The sequence below is a fragment of the Canis lupus genome, unplaced genomic scaffold, assembly GCF_011100685.1.
Source record: "Canis lupus familiaris isolate Mischka breed German Shepherd unplaced genomic scaffold, alternate assembly UU_Cfam_GSD_1.0 chrUn_S1546H1734, whole genome shotgun sequence".
NCBI classification, from domain to species: Eukaryota; Metazoa; Chordata; class Mammalia; order Carnivora; family Canidae; genus Canis; species Canis lupus.
Window position 1 is genome coordinate 79,355 of NW_023330385.1, and position 25,346 is coordinate 104,700.

General features: G+C 52.2%; 1 long non-coding RNA gene across 2 annotated transcripts in view; it reads right to left on the reverse strand.

The window, feature by feature from the left end:
* Positions 1-24,626, reverse strand: part of LOC119864451 — a 78,900-nt gene extending 54,274 nt beyond the window's left edge. Inside the window, exons 1-5 of one of the 2 annotated variants that reach the window (XR_005386815.1) lie at positions 24,542-24,626; positions 22,190-22,266; positions 14,203-14,279; positions 8,294-8,370; positions 364-440 (exon numbers count right to left, since the gene is read on the reverse strand). This is a non-coding gene — a long non-coding RNA (uncharacterized LOC119864451). Of the gene's footprint in view, positions 1-363; positions 441-2,716; positions 2,853-8,293; positions 8,371-14,202; positions 14,280-22,189; positions 22,267-24,541 lie in introns of those variants that run through there. The other variant, XR_005386816.1, reaches the window with a different exon arrangement.
* Positions 24,627-25,346: the final 720 nt, after the last annotated feature.

A 25,346-nucleotide genomic window follows, 5' to 3' on the forward strand; every position in this document is an offset into this window, starting at 1 on the left:
GATGAACACTGGGGAGTTACACTCGATGTTGGCAAAATGACCTCCAATAAGAAAGAAACCTATAAACAAACACACAAACCTCCCAAGACACAAAAGTCCAGGGCCAGATGGCTTCCCAGGGGAATTCTATCCAGCGCTTCAAGAAGAAAGACTACCTATGCTACTAAAGCTGCTCCGAAAGATAGAAAGAGATGGAATACTTCCAAGCTCGTTCTTGGAGGCCAGCATCACCTTAACTCCAAAACCCAAGACCCCAAAAGGGGACAATGCTGGACCGATGTCCCTGATTAAGGCGGACGCACACCTTCTCCACAAGATATGAGCCAACAGGATCCGACGGGACATGATTAAGAAGTTACTCACCACGACCCAGTGGGGTTAATCGCCAGGGTGCAAGGCTGCTTCAGCACTCGGAGAACACTCGATGGGCTTCATCAGATCTGCAAGAGAGAAAACAAGAACCAGATGATCCTCTCAAGAGACGCAGAGGAAGCATTTGACAAAATACGGCATCCATGGCAGATCCAAACCCTTCAGAGTACAGGGATAGAGGGAACGTCCCTCAGCATCTTCAAATCCATCTACGAAAAGCCCGTGGCAAATTATCATCCACAATGTGGAAACACTGGGAGCCTTTCTTCGAACATCAGGAACGAGAGACAGGGATGTCCACCCTCACCACGTCTTCTCAACATACTACTAGACATCTCGGCCTCAGCAATCAAGCGACAGAAAAAATAAAAGGCATTCACATTGGCAAAGAAGTAGTCAAACTTGCCCTCTTCACCGATGGCATGCATGGTACTGTACCCGGAAAACCCAAAAGACTCCACCCCAAGATCGTAGAACTCATACAGCAAATTCGGCAGCGTGGCAGGATCCTAAATCTATGCCAAGAAATCAGTCACCTCTCTATACGCCAACGATGACTCTGAAGAAAGAGAAATTAAGGAGTCGGTTCCAGTGACAACTGCACCCAAAAGCATGAGATACCCAGGAATACACCTAACCAAAGAGGTAAAGGATCTCTACCCGAAAAACCACGGAACACATCTGAAAGAAATTGAGGAGGACACTAAGAGATGGAAAACTATCCCATGCTCCTGGATTGGGAAGAATTCATTATTGGGAAAATGTCAACGTGACTGACCCAGGGCAATTTACACATTGATTGCAATCCCTATCATCAAAAATACCAAAGGCTCCCTTCAGAGAGTCGCCACAAATCATCTGAAGATTAGTGTGGAATCAGACAAGACCCCGAATGCCCAGGGCAATATTAGAAAAGAAAACCACAGCTGGCGGCATCACAACGCCGGACTTCAGGTTGTGCTACAAAGCTGTGCTCATCAAGACAGTGTGCTACTAGCAGAAAAACAGACACACGGATCAATGGGACAGAAGAGAGAAATCCAGAAGTGGACCCTCAACTCTACGGTCAGGACCATATATTCGACCAAGCAGGAGAGACCATCCACTGGAAAAAAGACAGCCTCCTCACTAAAGGCTGCTGGGAACGTTGGACAGCCACATGCAAAAGAATGAAACTGGACCATTCTCTCACACCATACACAGAGATAAAACTCAAAATGGATGAAAGATGTAAATGTGAGATGAGATTCCATCAAAACCCTAGGGGAGAACACAGGCAACGTCCTTCCCGAACTTGGCCACAGTAACTTCTTGCAAGATACACCCGTGAAGGCCAGAAAACAAAAGCAAAGATGAACTATTGGGACTTCATCGGGATGAGAAGCTTCCGCACAGCCAAAGAGACACTCAACAAAACCAACAGACAACCTCCAGAATGGGAGAAGCTACGTGCAAATGACCCGTCAGATAAAGGGCCAGCATCCACGATCTCTAAAGAACCCATTCAACTCAACAGCAGAGAAACCAACCATCCAATCCGGAAATGGGCAAAAGACACGAACCGAAATGGCACAGAGCAAGACGTCGACGTGGCCGACAAGCCCATGAGAAAATGCGCCGCATCACTGTTATTTCCATCAGGGAAACACACGTCAAAAGCACAACGAAATCCCACCTTACACCGGTGAGAATGGGGAACATTGGCCAGACAGGAAACCACAAATACTGGACAGGATGTGCAGAAAGGGGAACGATTTCAAAATTCAACAATTTCAGAGGTAGCCATATTCACCTGAAAGGGACCAAGGGGGAGGGGGGCATGCTGCCGGCCAGGCTGGGGAGCTTAGGGAGGGACCTGAGAGCGGGGAGGGGGTGGGGGGAGGAGGAACAGCCAAGGGCCTTGGGGGGCCTGGGGGGGCCCAGCAGCCCAGGCCCTCAAGCCACCGCCCCAAGGCCCTGCCCTGACATCGCAAGGTGCCTGCATCCTAACCCCTCTGAGCAGCCGCGGATGGGTTCGGCGGCACCTCCCCGAGCCCCGGTGGAGGGGCCCCACACCCTCCCTGAGCCGCTCCTGTGAGACCTGACCTGACACGTAGGAGGCCCCGCCGCCGCCCCCCTCCGAGAACAGGTGCCACCACTCCTCCCCCGCGCAGCCCTCTGCCCGGCACCCTGGCGGCCCAAAGGGTGTCCGCCGGGCTCGCCACGGGGGCGCCTCCATGCGGCCCCCAAGACTCACTGTCCCCCTCCGGTCCCTCCCAGGCACCCGCCGCGCCACCAGCGAGGGCCAGATGCCTCTCGCACAGCCACCCCGGGGCCCGTCACGCCTCCCGGGGCCCACGCTGACCTGCGCGCCGGGGGCCGAGGCCTGCAGAGCCGCTGCCGCGAGCCCGGAGCGCGGGGAACCGCGGGGAACCGCGGGGAACCGCGGGCCTGGACTGGGGGCGCGGCCGCGCAACCTCCTGCCGTGCCCAGGTCGCCGCATCTGCGCACAGCTCCTCCTGCGGCCACGCCCCGGCCCCCTTCAGGTCACGCTCGGGCTCAGGCGCCTGGGCAAGCTCCCGCCCCCCCCGCCACGCCCCCCGCAGACCTGCCACACAGAGGCCCGCCCTCCGCGGAGCCTACAGGGGACCCGAGACCGCCTCTGCCTCCCCCCGCTAGTCTAGTCGGGGCGCCGGGGCCGAGGCCTTGCGCCCCGGCTCAGTCCCGAGGGACACCTGCTCACGGAGGCACGGAGCCTCTCTCTGGCTCTGTGTCTCCATCCCTGTCCCTCCGTCCCGGTCTCTGTCTCTCCCTCACTGTCTCCCTCGCTCTCCCTCCCGGTCTGGCCCTGTCTCCCTCCCAGTCTCTCTGCCTCTGCCCCCACCCCCATCTCTCTCTTCTCCCTCGCCCTCCCAGTCTCTGTGTCCCTCCCAGTCTTTCTTCTCTTACTGCCTATCATGGCCTGTCCCTCGCTGTCTCTCTCCCTGTCTCTGTGCCTACCTTCTTGTCTCTCGGACTCTCACTTGTCTCCCTCCCTGTCTCATTCTCTCCATCCTGTCTCTGTCTCGCTGTCTCCTCCCTCCCTGTCTCTGACTCTCCCCTCCTGTCTCTCGGTCTCCCTCCCTGCACCTTGGTCTCTCCCCTCTGTCTCATCTCTCCCTCTCTGTCTCTTGGTCTGTCTGTCCCTCCCTGTCTCTGGATCCTTCCTTCCCTGTCCTGTGTCTCTCCCCCATCTCGATCTCTCACCCCCGTCGTCTCAGTCACTCCTCCCTGTCTCCATCTCTCTCTCCCTCCCTGTCTCTCGGTCTCCCCCTCGCTTTCTCTCCGTCTCCCTGCCCACCTCTATCTATCTCTCCCTCCCTGTCTCTGTCCATCCCTCCACTTCTGTCTCTCCTTCCCTGCCTCGGTCTCTCCATCCCTGTCTCTCGCCACCCGTCTCCATCTGTCCCTCCCTGTCTGTGTGTCTCCATCCCTGTCTCTTCTCATCCTGTCTCTCGGCCTCTCCCTCACTGTATCTCGGTCTCCCTCCATGGCTCTGGCTCTCACTCCCTGTCTCTCTGTCTCCCCCTGCCTGTCTCTCGGTCTGTCCCTCCTCTCGGTCTCTCCCTCCCTGTCTCTGGGTCTGTCCCTCCCTGTCTCTCGGTCTCCCTCCCTCTCTGTCTCTCCCACGGTGTCTAGATCTCACCCTCCTTCTCTCTGTGTCTCGGTCTCTCCCTCCCAGGCTCTCGGTGTCTCCCTACCTGTTTCCCTGCCTCTCCCTGCCTGTCTTTCTGTATCTCCCTCGCTGTCTCTGTCTCTCCATCCCTGTCTCTCTGACTCTCCTTCCCTGTGTCTGTGTCTGTCTCTCCCCGCTGCCCCATCTCAGTCTGTCCCCGCCCTGCCCCCCACCCCGTCTCCTCTCCCGCCCTCTCTCTGACTCTCGCTCCCTGTCTCGCCGACTCTCCCTTCCTGTGTCTCTGTCTCTCTTTGCGTCTCTGTGTGTCTCCCTTCGTGTCTCCCAGTCTCTCACTCCGTCTCGTTCTCTCCATCCTGTCTCTGTGTTCCCCTCTCTGTGTCTCAGTCTCCCTCCCTTTCTCTCTGACTCTTCCTCCCTGTCTCTCAGTGTATCCCTCCCGGGCTCTCGGTGTCTCTCTGTCTCTGTCTCTCTCCCTCCCTGTCTCTCTGACTCTCCTTCCATGTCTGGCTCTCTCCCTCCCTTCCTCATTCTTCCTCCTTGTCTCGGTCTCTCCCTCACCATCTCTCTGTCTCTCCCTCCCCATCCCTATCTCTCCCTCCCTGTCTGTGTCCCCCTCCTGTGTCTGTCCATCCCTCCAGTTCTGTCTCTCCTTCCCTCTCCACGTTAATGAAACAAAGGATGAGAACCGTAGGATTCTCTCAATAGATGCAGAAAAAGCATTTGACCAAATAGACCATCCTTTCATGATGGAAACCTTCTGCTGGGTACGCATACTGGGAAAAAAACCTCAATTATCATAAAACCCATGTACAAACGACCCAGAGAGGGAACGTGCTCTTCATTGGGAAAAACCTGGAGCTTTTCCCTTAAGGTCAGGAACACGACAGGGTGTCCACCCTCAACACTCTCGTTCGGCAGAATAGTAGTGGTCCTCGCTTTCCCAGCGACATTCCGAAACAGAAAAAAAAGGCATCCGGATCGGCAAAGAAGTCAAACTCTCACTCTTCACAGAGGACATGACACTCTATGTGGGAAACCTCACACAATCACTAGACTAGATCGTACGTAAGGGATCTATCCAACAAGACGACCTAACTAACGATCGTGGGTATCTATGCCCTGAATGTGGGAGTTGCCACGGATATCAATCAATCGCTAAGCAAAGTTAAGACATACTTAGATAATAATACCCTTTTACTTGGAGACTCGAATACGGCGCTTTCTGCAATTGACAGGTCTTCCAGGCACAGCATCTCCAAAGAAACAAGAGCACTAAAGGATACAGTGGACCAGGTGGATCTCACAGATATTTACAGAACTTTACATGCAAATGCAACTGAATTCACATTCTTCTCAATTGCACGTGGAACTTTGTCCAGAAGAGACCACATACTGGGTCACAAATCAGGTCATAATCGATACCAAAACTTTGGGATCGTCCCCTGCATATTTTCAGCCCATAATGCTCTGAAACTAGAGCTCAACCACAAGAAGTTTGCAAGGATTTCAAACACGTGCAGGTTAAGGACCATCCTGCTAAAAGGTGAAAGGGTCAACCAGGACATAGAGAAGAATTAAGAAAATTCACGGAAACCAATGAGAACGAAGATACGACCAACCGTTCAGAATCTCTGGGATACAGCAAAAGCGGTCCCAAATAGGGGAAAGACATCGCAATACAAGCATCAATCCAAACACTGGAAAGAACTCAAATACGAAAACTAACCTGGCACCTAAAGGAGCTGGAGAAGGACCAGCAAATGAAACCTTCACCCAGCAGAAGACGACGGTTAATAAAAATTCGAGCAGAACTCAATGAAATAGAGAGCAGAAGAACTGAGGAAACACATCCACAAAACCAGGTGGTGGACCTCTGAAAGAACCAAAGAGAGAGAAAAACCATGAAGCCAGCCTTATTAAAAGAAGAGAGAAAAGACTCCAATTAACAAAAACACGAATGAGAAAGGAGAGATCACCACCACCACGTAGGAAATACAAGCGATCTGAAAAACTCATCCTGAGCAGCTATACGCCAATAAATTGGGCAATCGAGAAGAAACGAACGCATTTCCGGAAAACCACAAACTACCAAAAACGGAACAGGAAGACACAGAAAACCCCAACAGGTCAATATCCAGGGAGGAAATTAAAGCAGTCATCATCAAAGACCTCCCAGGACACAAAAGTCTAGGGCCGGGTGGCTTCCTGAAACACTGTGGAACACGTCGGAAAGAAACTGAGGAAGACACAAAGAGATGGAAAAGGGTTCCACGCTCCTGGGTTGGAAGAATTGATATTGGGGAAAATGTCAACGTGACCCAGGGCAATATACACAACTAATGCAATCCCTGTCAGAAATAGCACGGACTCTCTTCAGAGAGCTGGAGCAAGTCCTCTGAAGGCTGGTGTGGAATGCGAAAAGACCCCGAACGGCCACGGGAAGAGTCGCCAAGAAAACCACTGCGGGGGCAGCACAATGCCGGATTTCACGTTGTGCCACGAAGCTGTGACGGGCAAGACAGTGGGATACTGGCACAAAAACAGACACGCCGATCAATGGAACAGAAGAGAGCATCCAGAGGTGGACCCTCAACTCTATGGGCAACTAATATTCAGCCAGGCAGGAAAGACCATGCACGGGGAAAAAGAAAAGACAGTCTCTTCAATAAATGCTGCTGGGAACACTGGACAGCCACACGCAGAAGAATGAAACTGGACCATTCCTCTCACACCATACACAAGGATAAACTCAAAATGGATGAAGGATCTCAATTTTGCAAGACAAGAGTCCATCAAAATCCTAGGGCAGGACAAAGGCAACAACACCCTTCTTGAACTGGGCCACAGCAACTTCGTAGAAATGACATCAGCCACGAAGGCCAGAGAAACAAGAGCGAAGAAAAGGATTGCTGGGACTTCACCAAGATGAGCAGGTTCCACACAGCAAAAGAAACACCCGACAAAACTCAAAGCCAACCCACAGAGTGGGAGAAGACATGTGCAAATGACCCTGTCAGGTAAAGGGCCAGTATCCAAGATCTCTGAAGAACTTCTGCAACTCCACAGCAAAGAGACCAACGATCCAATCCGGAAGACGGGCAAGAGACATGAATGGAAATGTCACAGAGGAAGACTAGGCATGGCCGACAAGCACGTGAGACAATGCTCCGCATCACTGGCCGTCAGGGAGATATGGGTCAAAAGCACCACGAGATCCCACCTGACACACCAGCGACTGCGGTGAACGTTAACAAGATAGGAAACAGCGAAGGTCGGCGAGGATGTGGCGAAAAGGGAACCCTCTTGCACTGCTGGTGGGAATGTGACCTGATGCAGCCACGCCTGGAAAACCGTGTGCAGGTGCCTCAGAGAGGTAACAACGGATCTGCCCTGCGATCCAGCATGGGGGTGCACTGGTGGAGATGTACCCCAAAGATACAGATGCGGGGAAACACCGGGACACGTGCACCCTGAGGTTTCGAGTTGCAATGCCCACGATAGCCACACTGCGGAAGGAGCCTCGGTGCCCATCGAAAGATGAATGGATAAGGAGGGCGAGTGGTCTCTGTACACGATGGAAGATTACTCAGCCATCAGAAACGACAAACACCCACCATTTGCTTCGATGTGGATGGAACCAGAGGGTATTATGGCTGAGTCAAAGAAAAAGAAGGCAGTCGGCGAAGGACAAACATTCTATGGTCTCGTTCTTTTGGGGAGTATGAAAAAAATAGTGAAAGGGAACAGAGGAGAAAGAAGAAAAAAATGAGTGGGAGATGGCAGAAAAGGAGACAGAACAGGAGAGACTCCTAACCCTGGGAAATGAACAAGGGGTGGAAGAAAGGGAGGAACGCGGGGGGCGGGGTTGACTGGGTGACGGGCACAGAGGGGGGCACTTGATGCGATGAACACTGGGGGAGTTACACTCGATGTTGGCAAAATGACCTCCAATAAGAAAGAAACCTATAACAAACACACAAACCTCCCAAGACACAAAAGTCCAGGGCCAGATGGCTTCCCAGGGGAATTCTATCCAGCGCTTCAAGAAGAAAGACTACCTATGCTACTAAAGCTGCTCCGAAAGATAGAAAGAGATGGAATACTTCCAAGCTCGTTCTTGGAGGCCAGCATCACCTTAACTCCAAAACCCAAGACCCCAAAAGGGGACAATGCTGGACCGATGTCCCTGATTAAGGCGGACGCACACCTTCTCCACAAGATATGAGCCAACAGGATCCGACGGGACATGATTAAGAAGTTACTCACCACGACCCAGTGGGGTTAATCGCCAGGGTGCAAGGCTGCTTCAGCACTCGGAGAACACTCGATGGGCTTCATCAGATCTGCAAGAGAGAAAACAAGAACCAGATGATCCTCTCAAGAGACGCAGAGGAAGCATTTGACAAAATACGGCATCCATGGCAGATCCAAACCCTTCAGAGTACAGGGATAGAGGGAACGTCCCTCAGCATCTTCAAATCCATCTACGAAAAGCCCGTGGCAAATTATCATCCACAATGTGGAAACACTGGGAGCCTTTCTTCGAACATCAGGAACGAGAGACAGGGATGTCCACCCTCACCACGTCTTCTCAACATACTACTAGACATCTCGGCCTCAGCAATCAAGCGACAGAAAAAATAAAAGGCATTCACATTGGCAAAGAAGTAGTCAAACTTGCCCTCTTCACCGATGGCATGCATGGTACTGTACCCGGAAAACCCAAAAGACTCCACCCCAAGATCGTAGAACTCATACAGCAAATTCGGCAGCGTGGCAGGATCCTAAATCTATGCCAAGAAATCAGTCACCTCTCTATACGCCAACGATGACTCTGAAGAAAGAGAAATTAAGGAGTCGGTTCCAGTGACAACTGCACCCAAAAGCATGAGATACCCAGGAATACACCTAACCAAAGAGGTAAAGGATCTCTACCCGAAAAACCACGGAACACATCTGAAAGAAATTGAGGAGGACACTAAGAGATGGAAAACTATCCCATGCTCCTGGATTGGAAGAATTCATATATTGGGAAAATGTCAACGTGACTGACCCAGGGCAATTTACACATTGATTGCAATCCCTATCATCAAAAATACCAAAGGCTCCCTTCAGAGAGTCGCCACAAATCATCTGAAGATTAGTGTGGAATCAGACAAGACCCCGAATGCCCAGGGCAATATTAGAAAAGAAAACCACAGCTGGCGGCATCACAACGCCGGACTTCAGGTTGTGCTACAAGCTGTGCTCATCAAGACAGTGTGCTACTAGCAGAAAAACAGACACACGGATCAATGGGACAGAAGAGAGAAATCCAGAAGTGGACCCTCAACTCTACGGTCAGGACCATATATTCGACCAAGCAGGAGAGACCATCCACTGGAAAAAAGACAGCCTCCTCACTAAAGGCTGCTGGGAACGTTGGACAGCCACATGCAAAAGAATGAAACTGGACCATTCTCTCACACCATACACAGAGATAAAACTCAAAATGGATGAAAGATGTAAATGTGAGATGAGATTCCTCAAAACCCTAGGGGAGAACACAGGCAACGTCCTTCCCGAACTTGGCCACAGTAACTTCTTGCAAGATACACCCGTGAAGGCCAGAAAACAAAAGCAAAGATGAACTATTGGGACTTCATCGGGATGAGAAGCTTCCGCACAGCCAAAGAGACACTCAACAAAACCAACAGACAACCTCCAGAAATCTCGGTCTCCTCCATGTAATCCGTATCTCGGTCTCCCTCCATGGCTCTGGCTCTCACTGAAACCTCACTGTATCTCGGTCTCCCTCCATGGCTCTGGCTCTCACTCCCTGTCTCTCTGTCTCCCCCTGCCTGTCTCTCGGTCTGTCCCTCCCGGTCTCTCGGTCTCTCCCTCCCTGTCTCTGGGTCTGTCCCTCCCTGTCTCGGTCTCCCTCCCTCTCTGTCTCTCCCACGTTGTCTAGATCTCACCCTCTTTCTCTCTGTGTCTCGGTCTCTCCCTCCCAGGCTCTCGGTGTCTCCCTACCTGTTTCCCTGCCTCTCCCTGCCTGTCTTTCTGTATCTCCCTCGCTGTCTCTGTCTCTCCATCCCTGTCTCTCTGACTCTCCTTCCCTGTGTCTGTGTCTGTCTCTCCCCGCTGCCCCATCTCAGTCTGTCCCCGCCCTGCCCCCCACCCCGTCTCCTCTCCCGCCCTCTCTCTGACTCTCGCTCCCTGTCTCGCCGACTCTCCCTTCCTGTGTCTCTCTCTCTTTGCGTCTCTGTCTCTCTGCCAGTCTCTGTGTGTCTCCCTTCGTGTCTCCCAGTCTCTCACTCCGTCTCGTTCTCTCCATCCTGTCTCTGTGTTCCCCTCTCTGTGTCTCAGTCTCCCTCCCTTTCTCTCTGACTCTTCCTCCCTGTCTCTCAGTGTATCCCTCCCGGGCTCTCGGTTGCTCTCATGTCTGCTCCCTGTCTCTCTGACTCTCCTTCCATGTGGCTCATCACGTCTCCCTCACATCTCCTCCCCATCCCTATCTTCCCTCCCTGTCTTGTCCCCTCCCTGTGTCTGTCCATCCCTCCAGTTCTGTCTCTCCTTCCCTCTCCACGTTAATGAAACAAAGGATGAGAACCGTAGGATTCTCTCAATAGATGCAGAAAAAGCATTTGACCAAATAGACCATCCTTTCATGATGGAAACCTTCTGCTGGGTACGCATACTGGGAAAAAAACCTCAATTATCATAAAACCCAGGTACAAACACCCAGAGACGAACGTGCTCTTCATTGGGAAAAACCTGGAGCTTTTCCCTTAAGGTCAGGAACACGACAGGGTGTCCACCCTCAACACTCTCGTTCGGCAGAATAGTAGTGGTCCTCGCTTTCCCAGCGACATTCCGAAACAGAAAAAAAAGGCATCCGGATCGGCAAAGAAGTCAAACTCTCACTCTTCACAGAGGACATGACACTCTATGTGGGAAACCTCACACAATCACTAGACTAGATCGTACGTAAGGGATCTATCCAACAAGACGACCTAACTAACGATCGTGGGTATCTATGCCCTGAATGTGGGAGTTGCCACGGATATCAATCAATCGCTAAGCAAAGTTAAGACATACTTAGATAATAATACCCTTTTACTTGGAGACTCGAATACGGCGCTTTCTGCAATTGACAGGTCTTCCAGGCACAGCATCTCCAAAGAAACAAGAGCACTAAAGGATACAGTGGACCAGGTGGATCTCACAGATATTTACAGAACTTTACATGCAAATGCAACTGAATTCACATTCTTCTCAATTGCACGTGGAACTTGTCCAGAAGAGACCACATACTGGGTCACAAATCAGGTCATAATCGATACCAAAACTTTGGGATCGTCCCCTGCATATTTTCAGCCCATAATGCTCTGAAACTAGAGCTCAACCACAAGAAGTTTGCAAGGATTTCAAACACGTGCAGGTTAAGGACCATCCTGCTAAAAGGTGAAAGGGTCAACCAGGACATAGAGAAGAATTAAGAAAATTCACGGAAACCAATGAGAACGAAGATACGAAACCGTTCAGAATCTCTGGGATACAGCAAAAGCGGTCCCAAATAGGGGAAAGACATCGCAATACAAGCATCGATCAAAACACTGAAAGAACTCAAACACGAAAAACTAACCTGGCACCTAAAGGAGCTGGAGAAGGACCAGCAAATGAAACCTTCACCCCAGCAGAAGACGACGGTTAATAAAAATTCGAGCAGAACTCAATGAAATAGAGAGCAGAAGAACTGAGGAAACACATCCACAAAACCAGGTGGTGGACCTCTGAAAGAACCAATAAGAGAGAGAAAAACCATGAAGCCAGCCTTATTAAAAGAAGAGAGAAAAGACTCCAATTAACAAAAACACGAATGAGAAAGGAGAGATCACCACCACCACGTAGGAAATACAAGCGATCTGAAAAAACTCATCCTGAGCAGCTATACGCCAATAAATTGGGCAATCGAGAAGAAACGAACGCATTCCGGAAAACCACAAACTACCAAAAACGGAACAGGAAGACACAGAGAAAACCCCAACAGGTCAATATCCAGGGAGGAAATTAAAGCAGTCATCATCATCAAAGACCTCCCAGGACACAAAAGTCTAGGGCCGGGTGGCTTCCTGAAACACTGTGGAACACGTCGGAAAGAAACTGAGGAAGACACAAAGAGATGGAAAAGGGTTCCACGCTCCTGGGTTGGAAGAATTGATATTGGGGAAAATGTCAACGTGACCCAGGGCAATATACACAACTAATGCAATCCCTGTCAGAAATAGCACGGACTCTCTTCAGAGAGCTGGAGCAAGTCCTCTGAAGGCTGGTGTGGAATGCGAAAAGACCCCGAACGGCCACGGGAAGAGTCGCCAAGAAAAACCACTGCGGGGGCAGCACAATGCCGGATTTCACGTTGTGCCACGAAGCTGTGACGGGCAAGACAGTGGGATACTGGCACAAAAACAGACACGCGATCAATGGAACAGAAGAGAGCATCCAGAGGTGGACCCTCAACTCTATGGGCAACTAATATTCAGCCAGGCAGGAAAGACCATGCACGGGGAAAAAGAAAAGACAGTCTCTTCATAAATGCTGCTGGGAACACTGGACAGCCACACGCAGAAGAATGAAACTGGACCATTCCTCTCACACCATACACAAGGATAAACTCAAAATGGATGAAGGATCTCAATTTTGCAAGACAAGAGTCCATCAAAATCCTAGGGCAGGACAAAGGCAACAACACCCTTCTTGAACTGGGCCACAGCAACTTCGTAGAAATGACATCAGCCACGAAGGCCAGAGAGAAACAAGAGCGAAGAAAAGGATTGCTGGGACTTCACCAAGATGAGCAGGTTCCACACAGCAAAAGAAACACCCGACAAAACTCAAAGCCAACCCACAGAGTGGGAGAAGACATGTGCAAATGACCCTGTCAGGTAAAGGGCCAGTATCCAAGATCTCTGAAGAACTTCGGCAACTCCACAGCAAAGAGACCAACGATCCAATCCGGAAGACGGGCAAGAGACATGAATGGAAATGTCACAGAGGAAGACTAGGCATGGCCGACAAGCACGTGAGACAATGCTCCGCATCACTGGCCGTCAGGGAGATATGGGTCAAAAGCACCACGAGATCCCACCTGACACACCAGCGACTGCGGTGAACGTTAACAAGATAGGAAAAGCGAAGGTCGGCGAGGATGTGGCGAAAAGGGAACCCTCTTGCACTGCTGGTGGGAATGTGACCTGATGCAGCCACGCCTGGAAAACCGTGTGCAGGTGCAGAGAGAGGTAACAACGGATCTGCCCTGCGATCCAGCATGGGGGTGCACTGGTGGAGATGTACCCCAAAGATACAGATGCGGGGAAACACCGGGACACGTGCACCCTGAGGTTTCGAGTTGCAATGCCCACGATAGCCACACGCGGAAGGAGCCTCGGTGCCCATCGAAAGATGAATGGATAAGGAGGGCGAGTGGTCTCTGTACACGATGGAAGATTACTCAGCCATCAGAAACGACAAACACCCACCATTTGCTTCGATGTGGATGGAACCAGAGGGTATTATGGCTGAGTCAAAGAAAAAGAAGGCAGTCGGCGAAGGACAAACATTCTATGGTCTCGTTCTTTTGGGGAGTATGAAAAAAATAGTGAAAGGGAACAGAGGAGAAAGAAGAAAAAAATGAGTGGGAGATGGCAGAAAAGGAGACAGAACAGGAGAGACTCCTAACCCTGGGGGAAATGAAAAAGGGGTGGAAGAAAGGGAGGAACGCGGGGGGCGGGGTTGATGGGTGACGGGCACAGAGGGGGGCACTTGATGCGATGAACACTGGGGGAGTTACACTCGATGTTGGCAAAATGACCTCCAATAAGAAAGAAACCTATAAACAAAACAACAAACCTCCCAAGACACAAAAGTCCAGGGCCAGATGGCTTCCCAGGGGAATTCTATCCAGCGCTTCAAGAAGAAAGACTACCTATGCTACTAAAGCTGCTCCGAAAGATAGAAAGAGATGGAATACTTCCAAGCTCGTTCTTGGAGGCCAGCATCACCTTAACTCCAAAACCCAAGACCCCAAAAGGGGACAATGCTGGACCGATGTCCCTGATTAAGGCGGACGCACACCTTCTCCACAAGATATGAGCCAACAGGATCCGACGGGACATGATTAAGAAGTTACTCACCACGACCCAGTGGGGTTAATCGCCAGGGTGCAAGGCTGCTTCAGCACTCGGAGAACACTCGATGGGCTTCATCAGATCTGCAAAGAGAGAAAACAAGAACCAGATGATCCTCTCAAGAGACGCAGAGGAAGCATTTGACAAAATACGGCATCCATGGCAGATCCAAACCCTTCAGAGTACAGGGATAGAGGGAACGTCCTCAGCATCTTCAAATCCATCTACGAAAAGCCCGTGGCAAATTATCATCCACAATGTGGAAACACTGGGAGCCTTTCTTCGAACATCAGGAACGAGAGACAGGGATGTCCACCCTCACCACGTCTTCTCAACATACTACTAGACATCTCGGCCTCAGCAATCAAGCGACAGAAAAAATAAAAGGCATTCACATTGGCAAAGAAGTAGTCAAACTTGCCCTCTTCACCGATGGCATGCATGGTACTGTACCCGGAAAACCCAAAAGACTCCACCCCAAGATCGTAGAACTCATACAGCAAATTCGGCGGCAGCGTGGCAGGATCCTAAATCTATGCCAAGAAATCAGTCACCTCTCTATACGCCAACGATGACTCTGAAGAAAAGAGAAATTAAGGAGTCGGTTCCAGTGACAACTGCACCCAAAAGCATGAGATACCCAGGAATACACCTAACCAAAGAGGTAAAGGATCTCTACCCGAAAAACCACGGAACACATCTGAAAGAAATTGAGGAGGACACTAAGAGATGGAAAACTATCCCTGCTCCTGGATTGGAAGAATTCATATATTGGGAAAATGTCAACGTGACTGACCCAGGGCAATTTACACATTGATTGCAATCCCTATCATCAAAAATACCAAAGGCTCCCTTCAGAGAGTTGCCACAAATCATCTGAAGATTAGTGTGGAATCAGACAAGACCCCGAATGCCCAGGGCAATATTAGAAAAGAAAACCACAGCTGGCGGCATCACAACGCCGGACTTCAGGTTGTGCTACAAGCTGTGCTCATCAAGACAGTGTGCTACTAGCAGAAAAACAGACACACGGATCAATGGGACAGAAGAGAGAAATCCAGAAGTGGACCCTCAACTCTACGGTCAGGACCATATATTCGACCAAGCAGGAGAGACCATCCACTGGAAAAAAGACAGCCTCCTCACTAAAGGCTGCTGGGAACGTTGGACAGCCACATGCAAAAGAATGAAACTGGACCATTCTCTCACACCATACACAGAGATAAAACTCAAAATGGATGATGAAAGATGTAAATGTGAGATGAGATTCCCTCAAAACCCTAGGGGAGAACACAGGCAACGTCCTTCCCGAACTTGGCCACAGTAACTTCTTGCAAGATACACCGTGAAGGCCAGAAAACAAAAGCAAAGATGAACTATTGGGACTTCATCGGGATGAGAAGCTTCCGCACAGCCAAGAGACACCAACAAAACCAAGAGACAACCTCCAGAATGGGAGAAGCTATGTGCAAATGACCGTCAGATAAAGGCCAGCATCCACGATCTCTCAAAGAACCCATTCAACTCAACAGCAGAAACCAACCATCCAATCCGGAAATGGGCAAAAGACACGAACCGAAATGGCACAGAGCAAGACGTCGACGTGGCCGACAAGCCCATGAGAAAACGCCGCATCACTGTTATTTCCATCAGGAAACACGTCAAAAGCACAACGAAATCCCACCTTACACCGGTGAGAATGGGAACATTGGCCAGACAGGAAACCACAATACTGGACAGGATGTTGCAGAAGGGAACGATTTCAAATTCAACAATTTCAGAGTAGCCATATTCACCTGAAAGGGACCAAGGGGGAGGGGGCATGCTGCCGGCCAGGCTGGGAGCTTAGGGAGGGACCTGAGAGCGGGGAGGGGGTGGGGGAGGAGGAACAGCCAGGGCCTTGGGGGGCCTGGGGGGGCCCAGCAGCCCAGGCCCTCAAGCCACCGCCCCAAGGCCCTGCCCTGACATCGCAAGGTGCCTGCATCCTAACCCCTCTGAGCAGCCGCGGATGGTTCGGCGGCACCTCCCCGAGCCCCGGTGGAGGGGCCCCACCCCTCCCTGACCGCTCCTGTGAGACCTGACCTGACCGTAGGAGGCCCCGCCGCCGCCCCCCTCCGAGAACAGGTGCCACCACTCCTCCCCCGCGCAGCCCTCTGCCCGGCACCCTGGCGGCCCAAAGGGTGTCCGCCGGGCTCGCCACGGGGCGCCTCCATGCGGCCCCCAAGACTCACTGTCCCCCTCCGGTCCCTCCCAGGCACCCGCCGCGCCACCAGCGAGGCCAGATGCCTCTCGCACAGCCCCCCCGGGCCCGTCACGCCTCCCGGGCCCACGCTGACCTGCGCGCCGGGGCCGAGGCCTGCAGAGCCGCTGCCCGCCCGGCCTAGCCCGGAGCCGCGGGAACCGCGGGCCCGGGCCTGGACTGGGGCGCGGCCGCGCAACCTCCTGCCTGCCCAGGTTCGCCGCATCTGCGCACAGCTCCTCCTGCGGCCACGCCCCGGCCCCCTTCAGTCAGCTCACGCTCGGTCTCAGGCCCTGGGCAAGCTCCCCCCCCCCCCCCCCCCCACGCCCCCCCGACCTGCCACACAGGGCCCCGCCCTCCGCGGCCTACAGTGGAGACCCGCCTCTGCCTCCCCCCGCTAGTCTAGTCGGGCGCCGGGGCCCGAGGCTTGCGCCCCCGGCTCAGTCCCGAGGGACACCTGCTCACGGAGGCACGGAGCCTCTCTCTTGGCTCTGTCTCCATCCCTGTCCCCTCCGTCCCCGGTCTCTGTCTCTCCCTCACTGTCTCCCTCGCTCTCCCTCCCCGGTCTGGCCCTGTCTCCCTCCCAGTCTCTCTGCCTCTGCCCCCACCCCCATCTCTCTCTCTCTCTCTCCCTCGCCTCCCAGTCTCTGTGTCCCCCGTCTTTCTTCTCTTACTGCCTATCATGGCCTGTCCCGCTGTCTCTCTCTCCCTGTCTCTGTGCCTACCTTCTTGTCTCTCGGACTCTCACTTGTCTCCCTCCCTGTCTCATTCTCTCCATCCTGTCTCTGTCTCGCTGTCTCCTCCCTCCCTGTCTCTGACTCTCCCCTCCTGTCTCTTCTCGGTCCTCCCTCCCTGCACCTTGGTCTCTCCCCTCTGTCTCATCTCTCCCTCTCTGTCTCTTGTCTGTCTGTCCCTCCCTGTCTCTGGATCCTTCCTTCCCTGTCCTGTGTCTCTCCCCCATCTCGATCTCTCACCCCCGTCGCTCAGTCACTCCCCCTGTCTCCATCTCTCTCTCTCCTCTCCTGTCTCTCGGTCTCCCCCTCGCTTTCCTCTCCGTCTCCCTGCCCACCTCTATCTATCTCTCCCTCCCTGTCTCTGTCCATCCCTCCACTTCTGTCTCTCCTTCCCTGCCTCGGTCTCTCCATCCCTGTCTCTCTCTCCCACCCGTCTCCATCTGTCCCTCCCTGTCTGTGTGTCTCCATCCCTGTCTCTCTCTCATCCTGTCTCTCGGCCTCTCCCTCACTGTATCTCGGTCTCCCTCCATGGCTCTGGCTCTCACTCCCTGTCTCTCTCTCTCCCCCCCCTGCCTGTCTCTCGTCTGTCCCTCCCGTCTCTCGGTCTCTCCCTCCCTGTCTCTGGGTCTGGGTCCCTCCCTGTCCTCGTCTCTCGGTCTCTCCCTCCCTCTCTGTCTCTCCCACGGTGTCTAGATCTCACCCTCCTTCTCTCTGTGTCTCGGTCCTCTCCCTCCCTCCCAGGCTCTCGGTGTCTCCTCCCTACCTGTTTCCCTGCCTCTCCCTGCCTGTCTTTCTGTATCTCCCTCCCGCTGTCTCTGTCTCTCCATCCCTGTCCTCTCTGACTCTCCTTCCCTGTGTCGTGTCTGTCTCTCCTCCCCCGCTGCCCCATCTCAGTCTGTCCCCCCCGCCCCCCCCCCGCTCCTCTCCCCTCTCCTCTCCCGCCCTCTCTCTGACTCTCGCTCCCTGTCTCGCCGACTCTCCCTTCCTGTGTCTCTGTCCTCTCTTTGCGTCTCTGTCTCTCTGCCCTGTGTGTCTCCCTTCGTGTCCCCTCCCAGTCTCTCACTCCGTCTCGTTCTCTCCATCCTTCTCCTGTGTTCCCCTCTCTGTGTCTCAGTCTCTCCTCCCTTTCTCTCTGACTCTTCTCCCTGTCTCTCAGTGTATCCCTCCCGGGCTCTCGTGTCTCTCTTCTCTGTCTCTCCCTCCCTGTCTCTCTGACTCTCCTTCCATGTCTGGCTCTCTCCCTCCCCCCTCTCCTCCCTCCTCATTCTTCCTCCTTGTCTCGGTCTCTCCCTCACCTCCACTCTCTCTGTCCTCTCCCCTCCCCATCCCTATCTCTCCCCCTCCCTGTTTTGTCCCCCTCCCTGTGTCTGTCCATCCCTCCAGTTCTGTCTCTCCTCTCCCTTCCCTCTCCACGTTAATGAAACAAAGGATGAGAACCGTAGGATTCTCTCAATAGATGCAGAAAAAGCATTTGACCAAATAGACCATCCTTTCATGATGGAAACTTCTGCTGGGTACGCATACAGGGGAAAAAAACCTCAATTATCATAAAACCCAGGTACAAACACCCAGAGAGGGAACGTGCTCTTCATTGGGAAAAACCTGGAGCTTTTCCCTTAAGGTCAGGAACACGACAGGGTGTCCACCCTCAGCACTCTCGTTCGGCAGAATAGTAGTGGTCCTCGCTTTCCCAGCGACATTCCGAAACAGAAAAAAAAGGCATCCGGATCGGCAAAGAAGTCAAACTCTCACTCTTCACAGAGGACATGACACTCTATGTGGGAAACCTCACACAATCACTAGACTAGATCGTACGTAAGGGATCTATCCAACAAGACGACCTAACTAACGATCGTGGGTATCTATGCCCTGAATGTGGGAGTTGCCACGGATATCAATCAATCGCTAAGCAAAGTTAAGACATACTTAGATAATAATACCCTTTTACTTGGAGACTCGAATACGGCGCTTTCTGCAATTGACAGGTCTTCCAGGCACAGCATCTCCAAAGAAACAAGAGCACTAAAGGATACAGTGGACCAGGTGGATCTCACAGATATTTACAGAACTTTACATCCAAATGCAACTGAATTCACATTCTTCTCAATTGCACGTGGAACTTTGTCCAGAAGAGACCACATACTGGGTCACAAATCAGGTCATAATCGATACCAAACTTTGGGATCGTCCCCTGCATATTTTCAGCCCATAATGCTCTGAAACTAGAGCTCAACCACAAGAAGTTTGCAAGGATTTCAAACACGTGCAGGTTAAGGACCATCCTGCTAAAAGGTGAAAGGGTCAACCAGGACATCAGAGAAGAATTAAGAAAATTCACGGAAACCAATGAGAACGAAGATACAACCAACCGTTCAGAATCTCTGGGATACAGCAAAAGCGGTCCCAAATAGGGGAAAGACATCGCAATACAAGCATCGATCCAAACACTGGAAAGAACTCAAATACAAAAACTAACCTGGCACCTAAAGGAGCTGGAGAAGGACCAGCAAATGAAACCTTCACCCAGCAGAAGACGACGGTTAATAAAAATTCGAGCAGAACTCAATGAAATAGAGAGCAGAAGAACTGAGGAAACACATCCACAAAACCAGGTGGTGGACCTCTGAAAGAACCAATAAGAGAGAGAAAATCCATGAAGCCAGCCTTATTAAAAGAAGAGAGAAAAGACTCCAATTAACAAAAACACGAATGAGAAAGGAGAGATCACCACCACCACGTAGGAAATACAAGCGATCTGAAAAACTCATCCTGAGCAGCTATACGCCAATAAATTGGGCAATCGAGAAGAAACGAACGCATTTCCGGAAAACCACAAACTACCAAAAACGGAACAGGAAGACACAGAAAACCCCAACAGGTCAATATCCAGGGAGGAAATTAAAGCAGTCATCATCAAAGACCTCCCAGGACACAAAAGTCTAGGGCCGGGTGGCTTCCTGAAACACTGTGGAACACGTCGGAAGGAAACTGAGGAAGACACAAAGAGATGGAAAAGGGTTCCACGCTCCTGGGTTGGAAGAATTGATATTGGGGAAAATGTCAACGTGACCCAGGGCAATATACACAACTAATGCAATCCCTGTCAGAAATAGCACGGACTCTCTTCAGAGAGCTGGAGCAAGTCCTCTGAAGGCTCGTGTGGAATGCGAAAAGACCCCGAACGGCCACGGGAAGAGTCGCCAAGAAAACTACTGCGGGGGCAGCACAATGCCGGATTTCACGTTGTGCCACGAAGCTGTGACGGGCAAGACAGTGGGATACTGGCACAAAAACAGACACGCCGATCAATGGAACAGAAGAGAGCATCCAGAGGTGGACCCTCAACTCTATGGGCAACTAATATTCAGCCAGGCAGGAAAGACCATGCACGGGGAAAAAGAAAAGACAGTCTATTCAATAAATGCTGCTGGGAACACTGGACAGCCACACGCAGAAGAATGAAACTGGACCATTCCTCTCACACCATACACAAGGATAAACTCAAAATGGATGAAGGATCTCAATTTTGCAAGACAAGAGTCCATCAAAATCCTAGGGCAGGACAAAGGCAACAACACCCTTCTTGAACTGGGCCACAGCAACTTCGTAGAAATGACATCAGCCACGAAGGCCAGAGAAACAAGAGCGAAGAAAAGGATTGCTGGGACTTCACCAAGATGAGCAGGTTCCACACAGCAAAAGAAACACCCGACAAAACTCAAAGCCAACCCACAGAGTGGGAGAAGACATGTGCAAATGACCCTGTCAGGTAAAGGGCCAGTATCCAAGATCTCTGAAGAACTTCTGCAACTCCACAGCAAAGAGACCAACGATCCAATCCGGAAGACGGGCAAGAGACATGAATGGAAATGTCACAGAGGAAGACTAGGCATGGCCGACAAGCACGTGAGACAATGCTCCGCATCACTGGCCGTCAGGGAGATATGGGTCAAAAGCACCACGAGATCCCACCTGACACACCAGCGACTGCGGTGAACGTTAACAAGATAGGAAACAGCGAAGGTCGGCGAGGATGTGGCGAAAAGGGAACCCTCTTGCACTGCTGGTGGGAATGTGACCTGATGCAGCCACGCCTGGAAAACCGTGTGCAGGTGCCTCAGAGAGGTAACAACGGATCTGCCCTGCGATCCAGCATGGGGGTGCACTGGTGGAGATGTACCCCAAAGATACAGATGCGGGGAAACACCGGGACACGTGCACCCTGAGGTTTCGAGTTGCAATGCCCACGATAGCCACACTGCGGAAGGAGCCTCGGTGCCCATCGAAAGATGAATGGATAAGGAGGGCGAGTGGTCTCTGTACACGATGGAAGATTACTCAGCCATCAGAAACGACAAACACCCACCATTTGCTTCGATGTGGATGGAACCAGAGGGTATTATGGCTGAGTCAAAGAAAAAGAAGGCAGTCGGCGAAGGACAAACATTCTATGGTCTCGTTCTTTTGGGGAGTATGAAAAAAATAGTGAAAGGGAACAGAGGAGAAAGAAGAAAAAAATGAGTGGGAGATGGCAGAAAAGGAGACAGAACAGGAGAGACTCCTAACCCTGGGAAATGAACAAGGGGTGGAAGAAAGGGAGGAACGCGGGGGGCGGGGTTGACTGGGTGATGGGCACAGAGGGGGGCACTTGATGCGATGAACACTGGGGGAGTTACACTCCATGTTGGCAAAATGACCTCCAATAAGAAAGAAACCTATAAACAAACACACAAACCTCCCAAGACACAAAAGTCCAGGGCCAGATGGCTTCCCAGGGGAATTCTATCCAGCGCTTCAAGAAGAAAGACTACCTATGCTACTAAAAAGCTGCTCCAAAGATAGAAAGAGATGGAATACTTCCAAGCTCGTTCTTGGAGGCCAGCATCACCTTAACTCCAAAACCCAAGACCCCAAAAGGGGACAATGCTGGACCGATGTCCCTGATTAAGGCGGACGCACACCTTCTCCACAAGATATGAGCCAACAGGATCCGACGGGACATGATTAAGAAGTTACTCACCACGACCCAGTGGGGTTAATCGCCAGGGTGCAAGGCTGCTTCAGCACTCGGAGAACACTCGATGGGCTTCATCAGATCTGCAAGAGAGAAAACAAGAACCAGATGATCCTCTCAAGAGACGCAGAGGAAGCATTTGACAAAATACGGCATCCATGGCAGATCCAAACCCTTCAGAGTACAGGGATAGAGGGAACGTCCCTCAGCATCTTCAAATCCATCTACGAAAAGCCCGTGGCAAATTATCATCCACAATGTGGAAACACTGGGAGCCTTTCTTTGAACATCAGGAACGAGAGACAGGGATGTCCACCCTCACCACGTCTTCTCAACATACTACTAGACATCTCGGCCTCAGCAATCAAGCGACAGAAAAAATAAAAGGCATTCACATTGGCAAAGAAGTAGTCAAACTTGCCCTCTTCACCGATGGCATGCATGGTACTGTACCCGGAAAACCCAAAAGACTCCACCCCAAGATCGTAGAACTCATACAGCAAATTCGGCAGCGTGGCAGGATCCTAAATCTATGCCAAGAAATCAGTCACCTCTCTATACGCCAACGATGACTCTGAAGAAAGAGAAATTAAGGAGTCGGTTCCAGTGACAACTGCACCCAAAAGCATGAGATACCCAGGAATACACCTAACCAAAGAGGTAAAGGATCTCTACCCGAAAAACCACGGAACACATCTGAAAGAAATTGAGGAGGACACTAAGAGATGGAAAACTATCCCATGCTCCTGGACTGGAAGAATTCATATATTGGGAAAATGTCAACGTGACTGACCCAGGGCAATTTACACATTGATTGCGATCCCTATCATCAAAAATACCAAAGGCTCCCTTCAGAGAGTCGCCACAAATCATCTGAAGATTAGTGTGGAATCAGACAAGACCCCGAATGCCCAGGGCAATATTAGAAAAGAAAACCACAGCTGGCGGCATCACAACGCCGGACTTCAGGTTGTGCTACAAAGCTGTGCTCATCAAGACAGTGTGCTACTAGCAGAAAAACAGACACACGGATCAATGGGACAGAAGAGAGAAATCCAGAAGTGGACCCTCAACTCTACGGTCAGGACCATATATTCGACCAAGCAGGAGAGACCATCCACTGGAAAAAAGACAGCCTCCTCACTAAAGGCTGCTGGGAACGTTGGACAGCCACATGCAAAAGAATGAAACTGGACCATTCTCTCACACCATACACAGAGATAAAACTCAAAATGGATGAAAGATGTAAATGTGAGATGAGATTCCCTCAAAACCCTAGGGGAGAACACAGGCAACGTCCTTCCCGAACTTGGCCACAGTAACTTCTTGCAAGATACACCCGTGAAGGCCAGAAAACAAAAGCAAAGATGAACTATTGGGACTTCATCGGGATGAGAAGCTTCCGCACAGCCAAAGAGACACTCAACAAAACCAACAGACAACCTCCAGAATGGGAGAAGCTACGTGCAAATGACCCGTCAGATAAAGGGCCAGCATCCACGATCTCTAAAGAACCCATTCAACTCAACAGCAGAGAAACCAACCATCCAATCCGGAAATGGGCAAAAGACACGAACCGAAATGGCACAGAGCAAGACGTCGACGTGGCCGACAAGCCCATGAGAAAATGCGCCGCATCACTGTTATTTCCATCAGGGGAACACACGTCAAAAGCACAACGAAATCCCACCTTACACCGGTGAGAATGGGGAACATTGGCCAGACAGGAAACCACAAATACTGGACAGGATGTGCAGAAAGGGGAACGATTTCAAAATTCAACAATTTCAGAGGTAGCATATTCACCTGAAAGGGACCAAGGGGGAGGGGGGCATGCTGCCGGCCAGGCTGGGGAGCTTAGGGAGGGACCTGAGAGCGGGGAGGGGGTGGGGGGAGGAGGAACAGCCAAGGGCCTTGGGGGGCCTGGGGGGGCCCAGCAGCCCAGGCCCTCAAGCCACCGCCCCAAGGCCCTGCCCTGACATCGCAAGGTGCCTGCATCCTAACCCCTCTGAGCAGCCGCGGATGGGTTCGGCGGCACCTCCCCGAGCCCCGGTGGAGGGGCCCCACACCCTCCCTGAGCCGCTCCTGTGAGACCTGACCTGACACGTAGGAGGCCCCGCCGCCGCCCCCCTCCGAGAACAGGTGCCACCACTCCTCCCCCGCGCAGCCCTCTGCCCGGCACCCTGGCGGCCCAAAGGGTGTCCGCCGGGCTCGCCACGGGGGCGCCTCCATGCGGCCCCCAAGACTCACTGTCCCCCTCCGGTCCCTCCCAGGCACCCGCCGCGCCACCAGCGAGGGCCAGATGCCTCTCGCACAGCCACCCCGGGGCCCGTCACGCCTCCCGGGGCCCACGCTGACCTGCGCGCCGGGGGCCGAGGCCTGCAGAGCCGCTGCCGCGAGCCCGGAGCGCGGGGAACCGCGGGGAACCGCGGGGAACCGCGGGGAACCGCGGGGAACCGCGGGGAACCGCGGGGAACCGCGGGCCTGGACTGGGGGCGCGGCCGCGCAACCTCCTGCCGTGCCCAGGTCGCCGCATCTGCGCACAGCTCCTCCTGCGGCCACGCCCCGGCCCCCTTCAGGTCATGCTCGGGCTCAGGCGCCTGGGCAAGCTCCCGCCCCGCCCCCGCCACGCCCCCCGCAGACCTGCCACACAGAGGCCCGCCCTCCGCGGAGCCTACAGGGGACCCGAGACCGCCTCTGCCTCCCCCCGCTAGTCTAGTCGGGGCTCCGGGGCCGAGGCTAAGAATGCATTTAACCAAGGAGGTAAAAAACCTATACTCTGAAAACAATAAAACACTGATGAATGAAACTGAAAACAAAACAAATGGAATGATAGGCCCTGCTTATGGATCAGAGGAATTAATATTTTCAAAATGTCCTTACTACCCAAAGCAATCTACAGATGTAACACAATCCAAATCAAAATACAAATAGTACTCTTCACAGAAGGCAAACAAATAATGCTAAAATTTATATGGGACCACAGAACATCCCAAATAGCCAATGTAATTTTTTTTCCTGGTTTGGAAGATCCATTTTTAATTTTATATTTAAATTAAATTAATTGGAAGAGGCAAGATGGCAAAAGGGGAGGGATCTTCCTTTCATCTCGTCCCCTTATTTAGCTAGATAACTCTCAAATCATCCTGAAAACTATGTATTC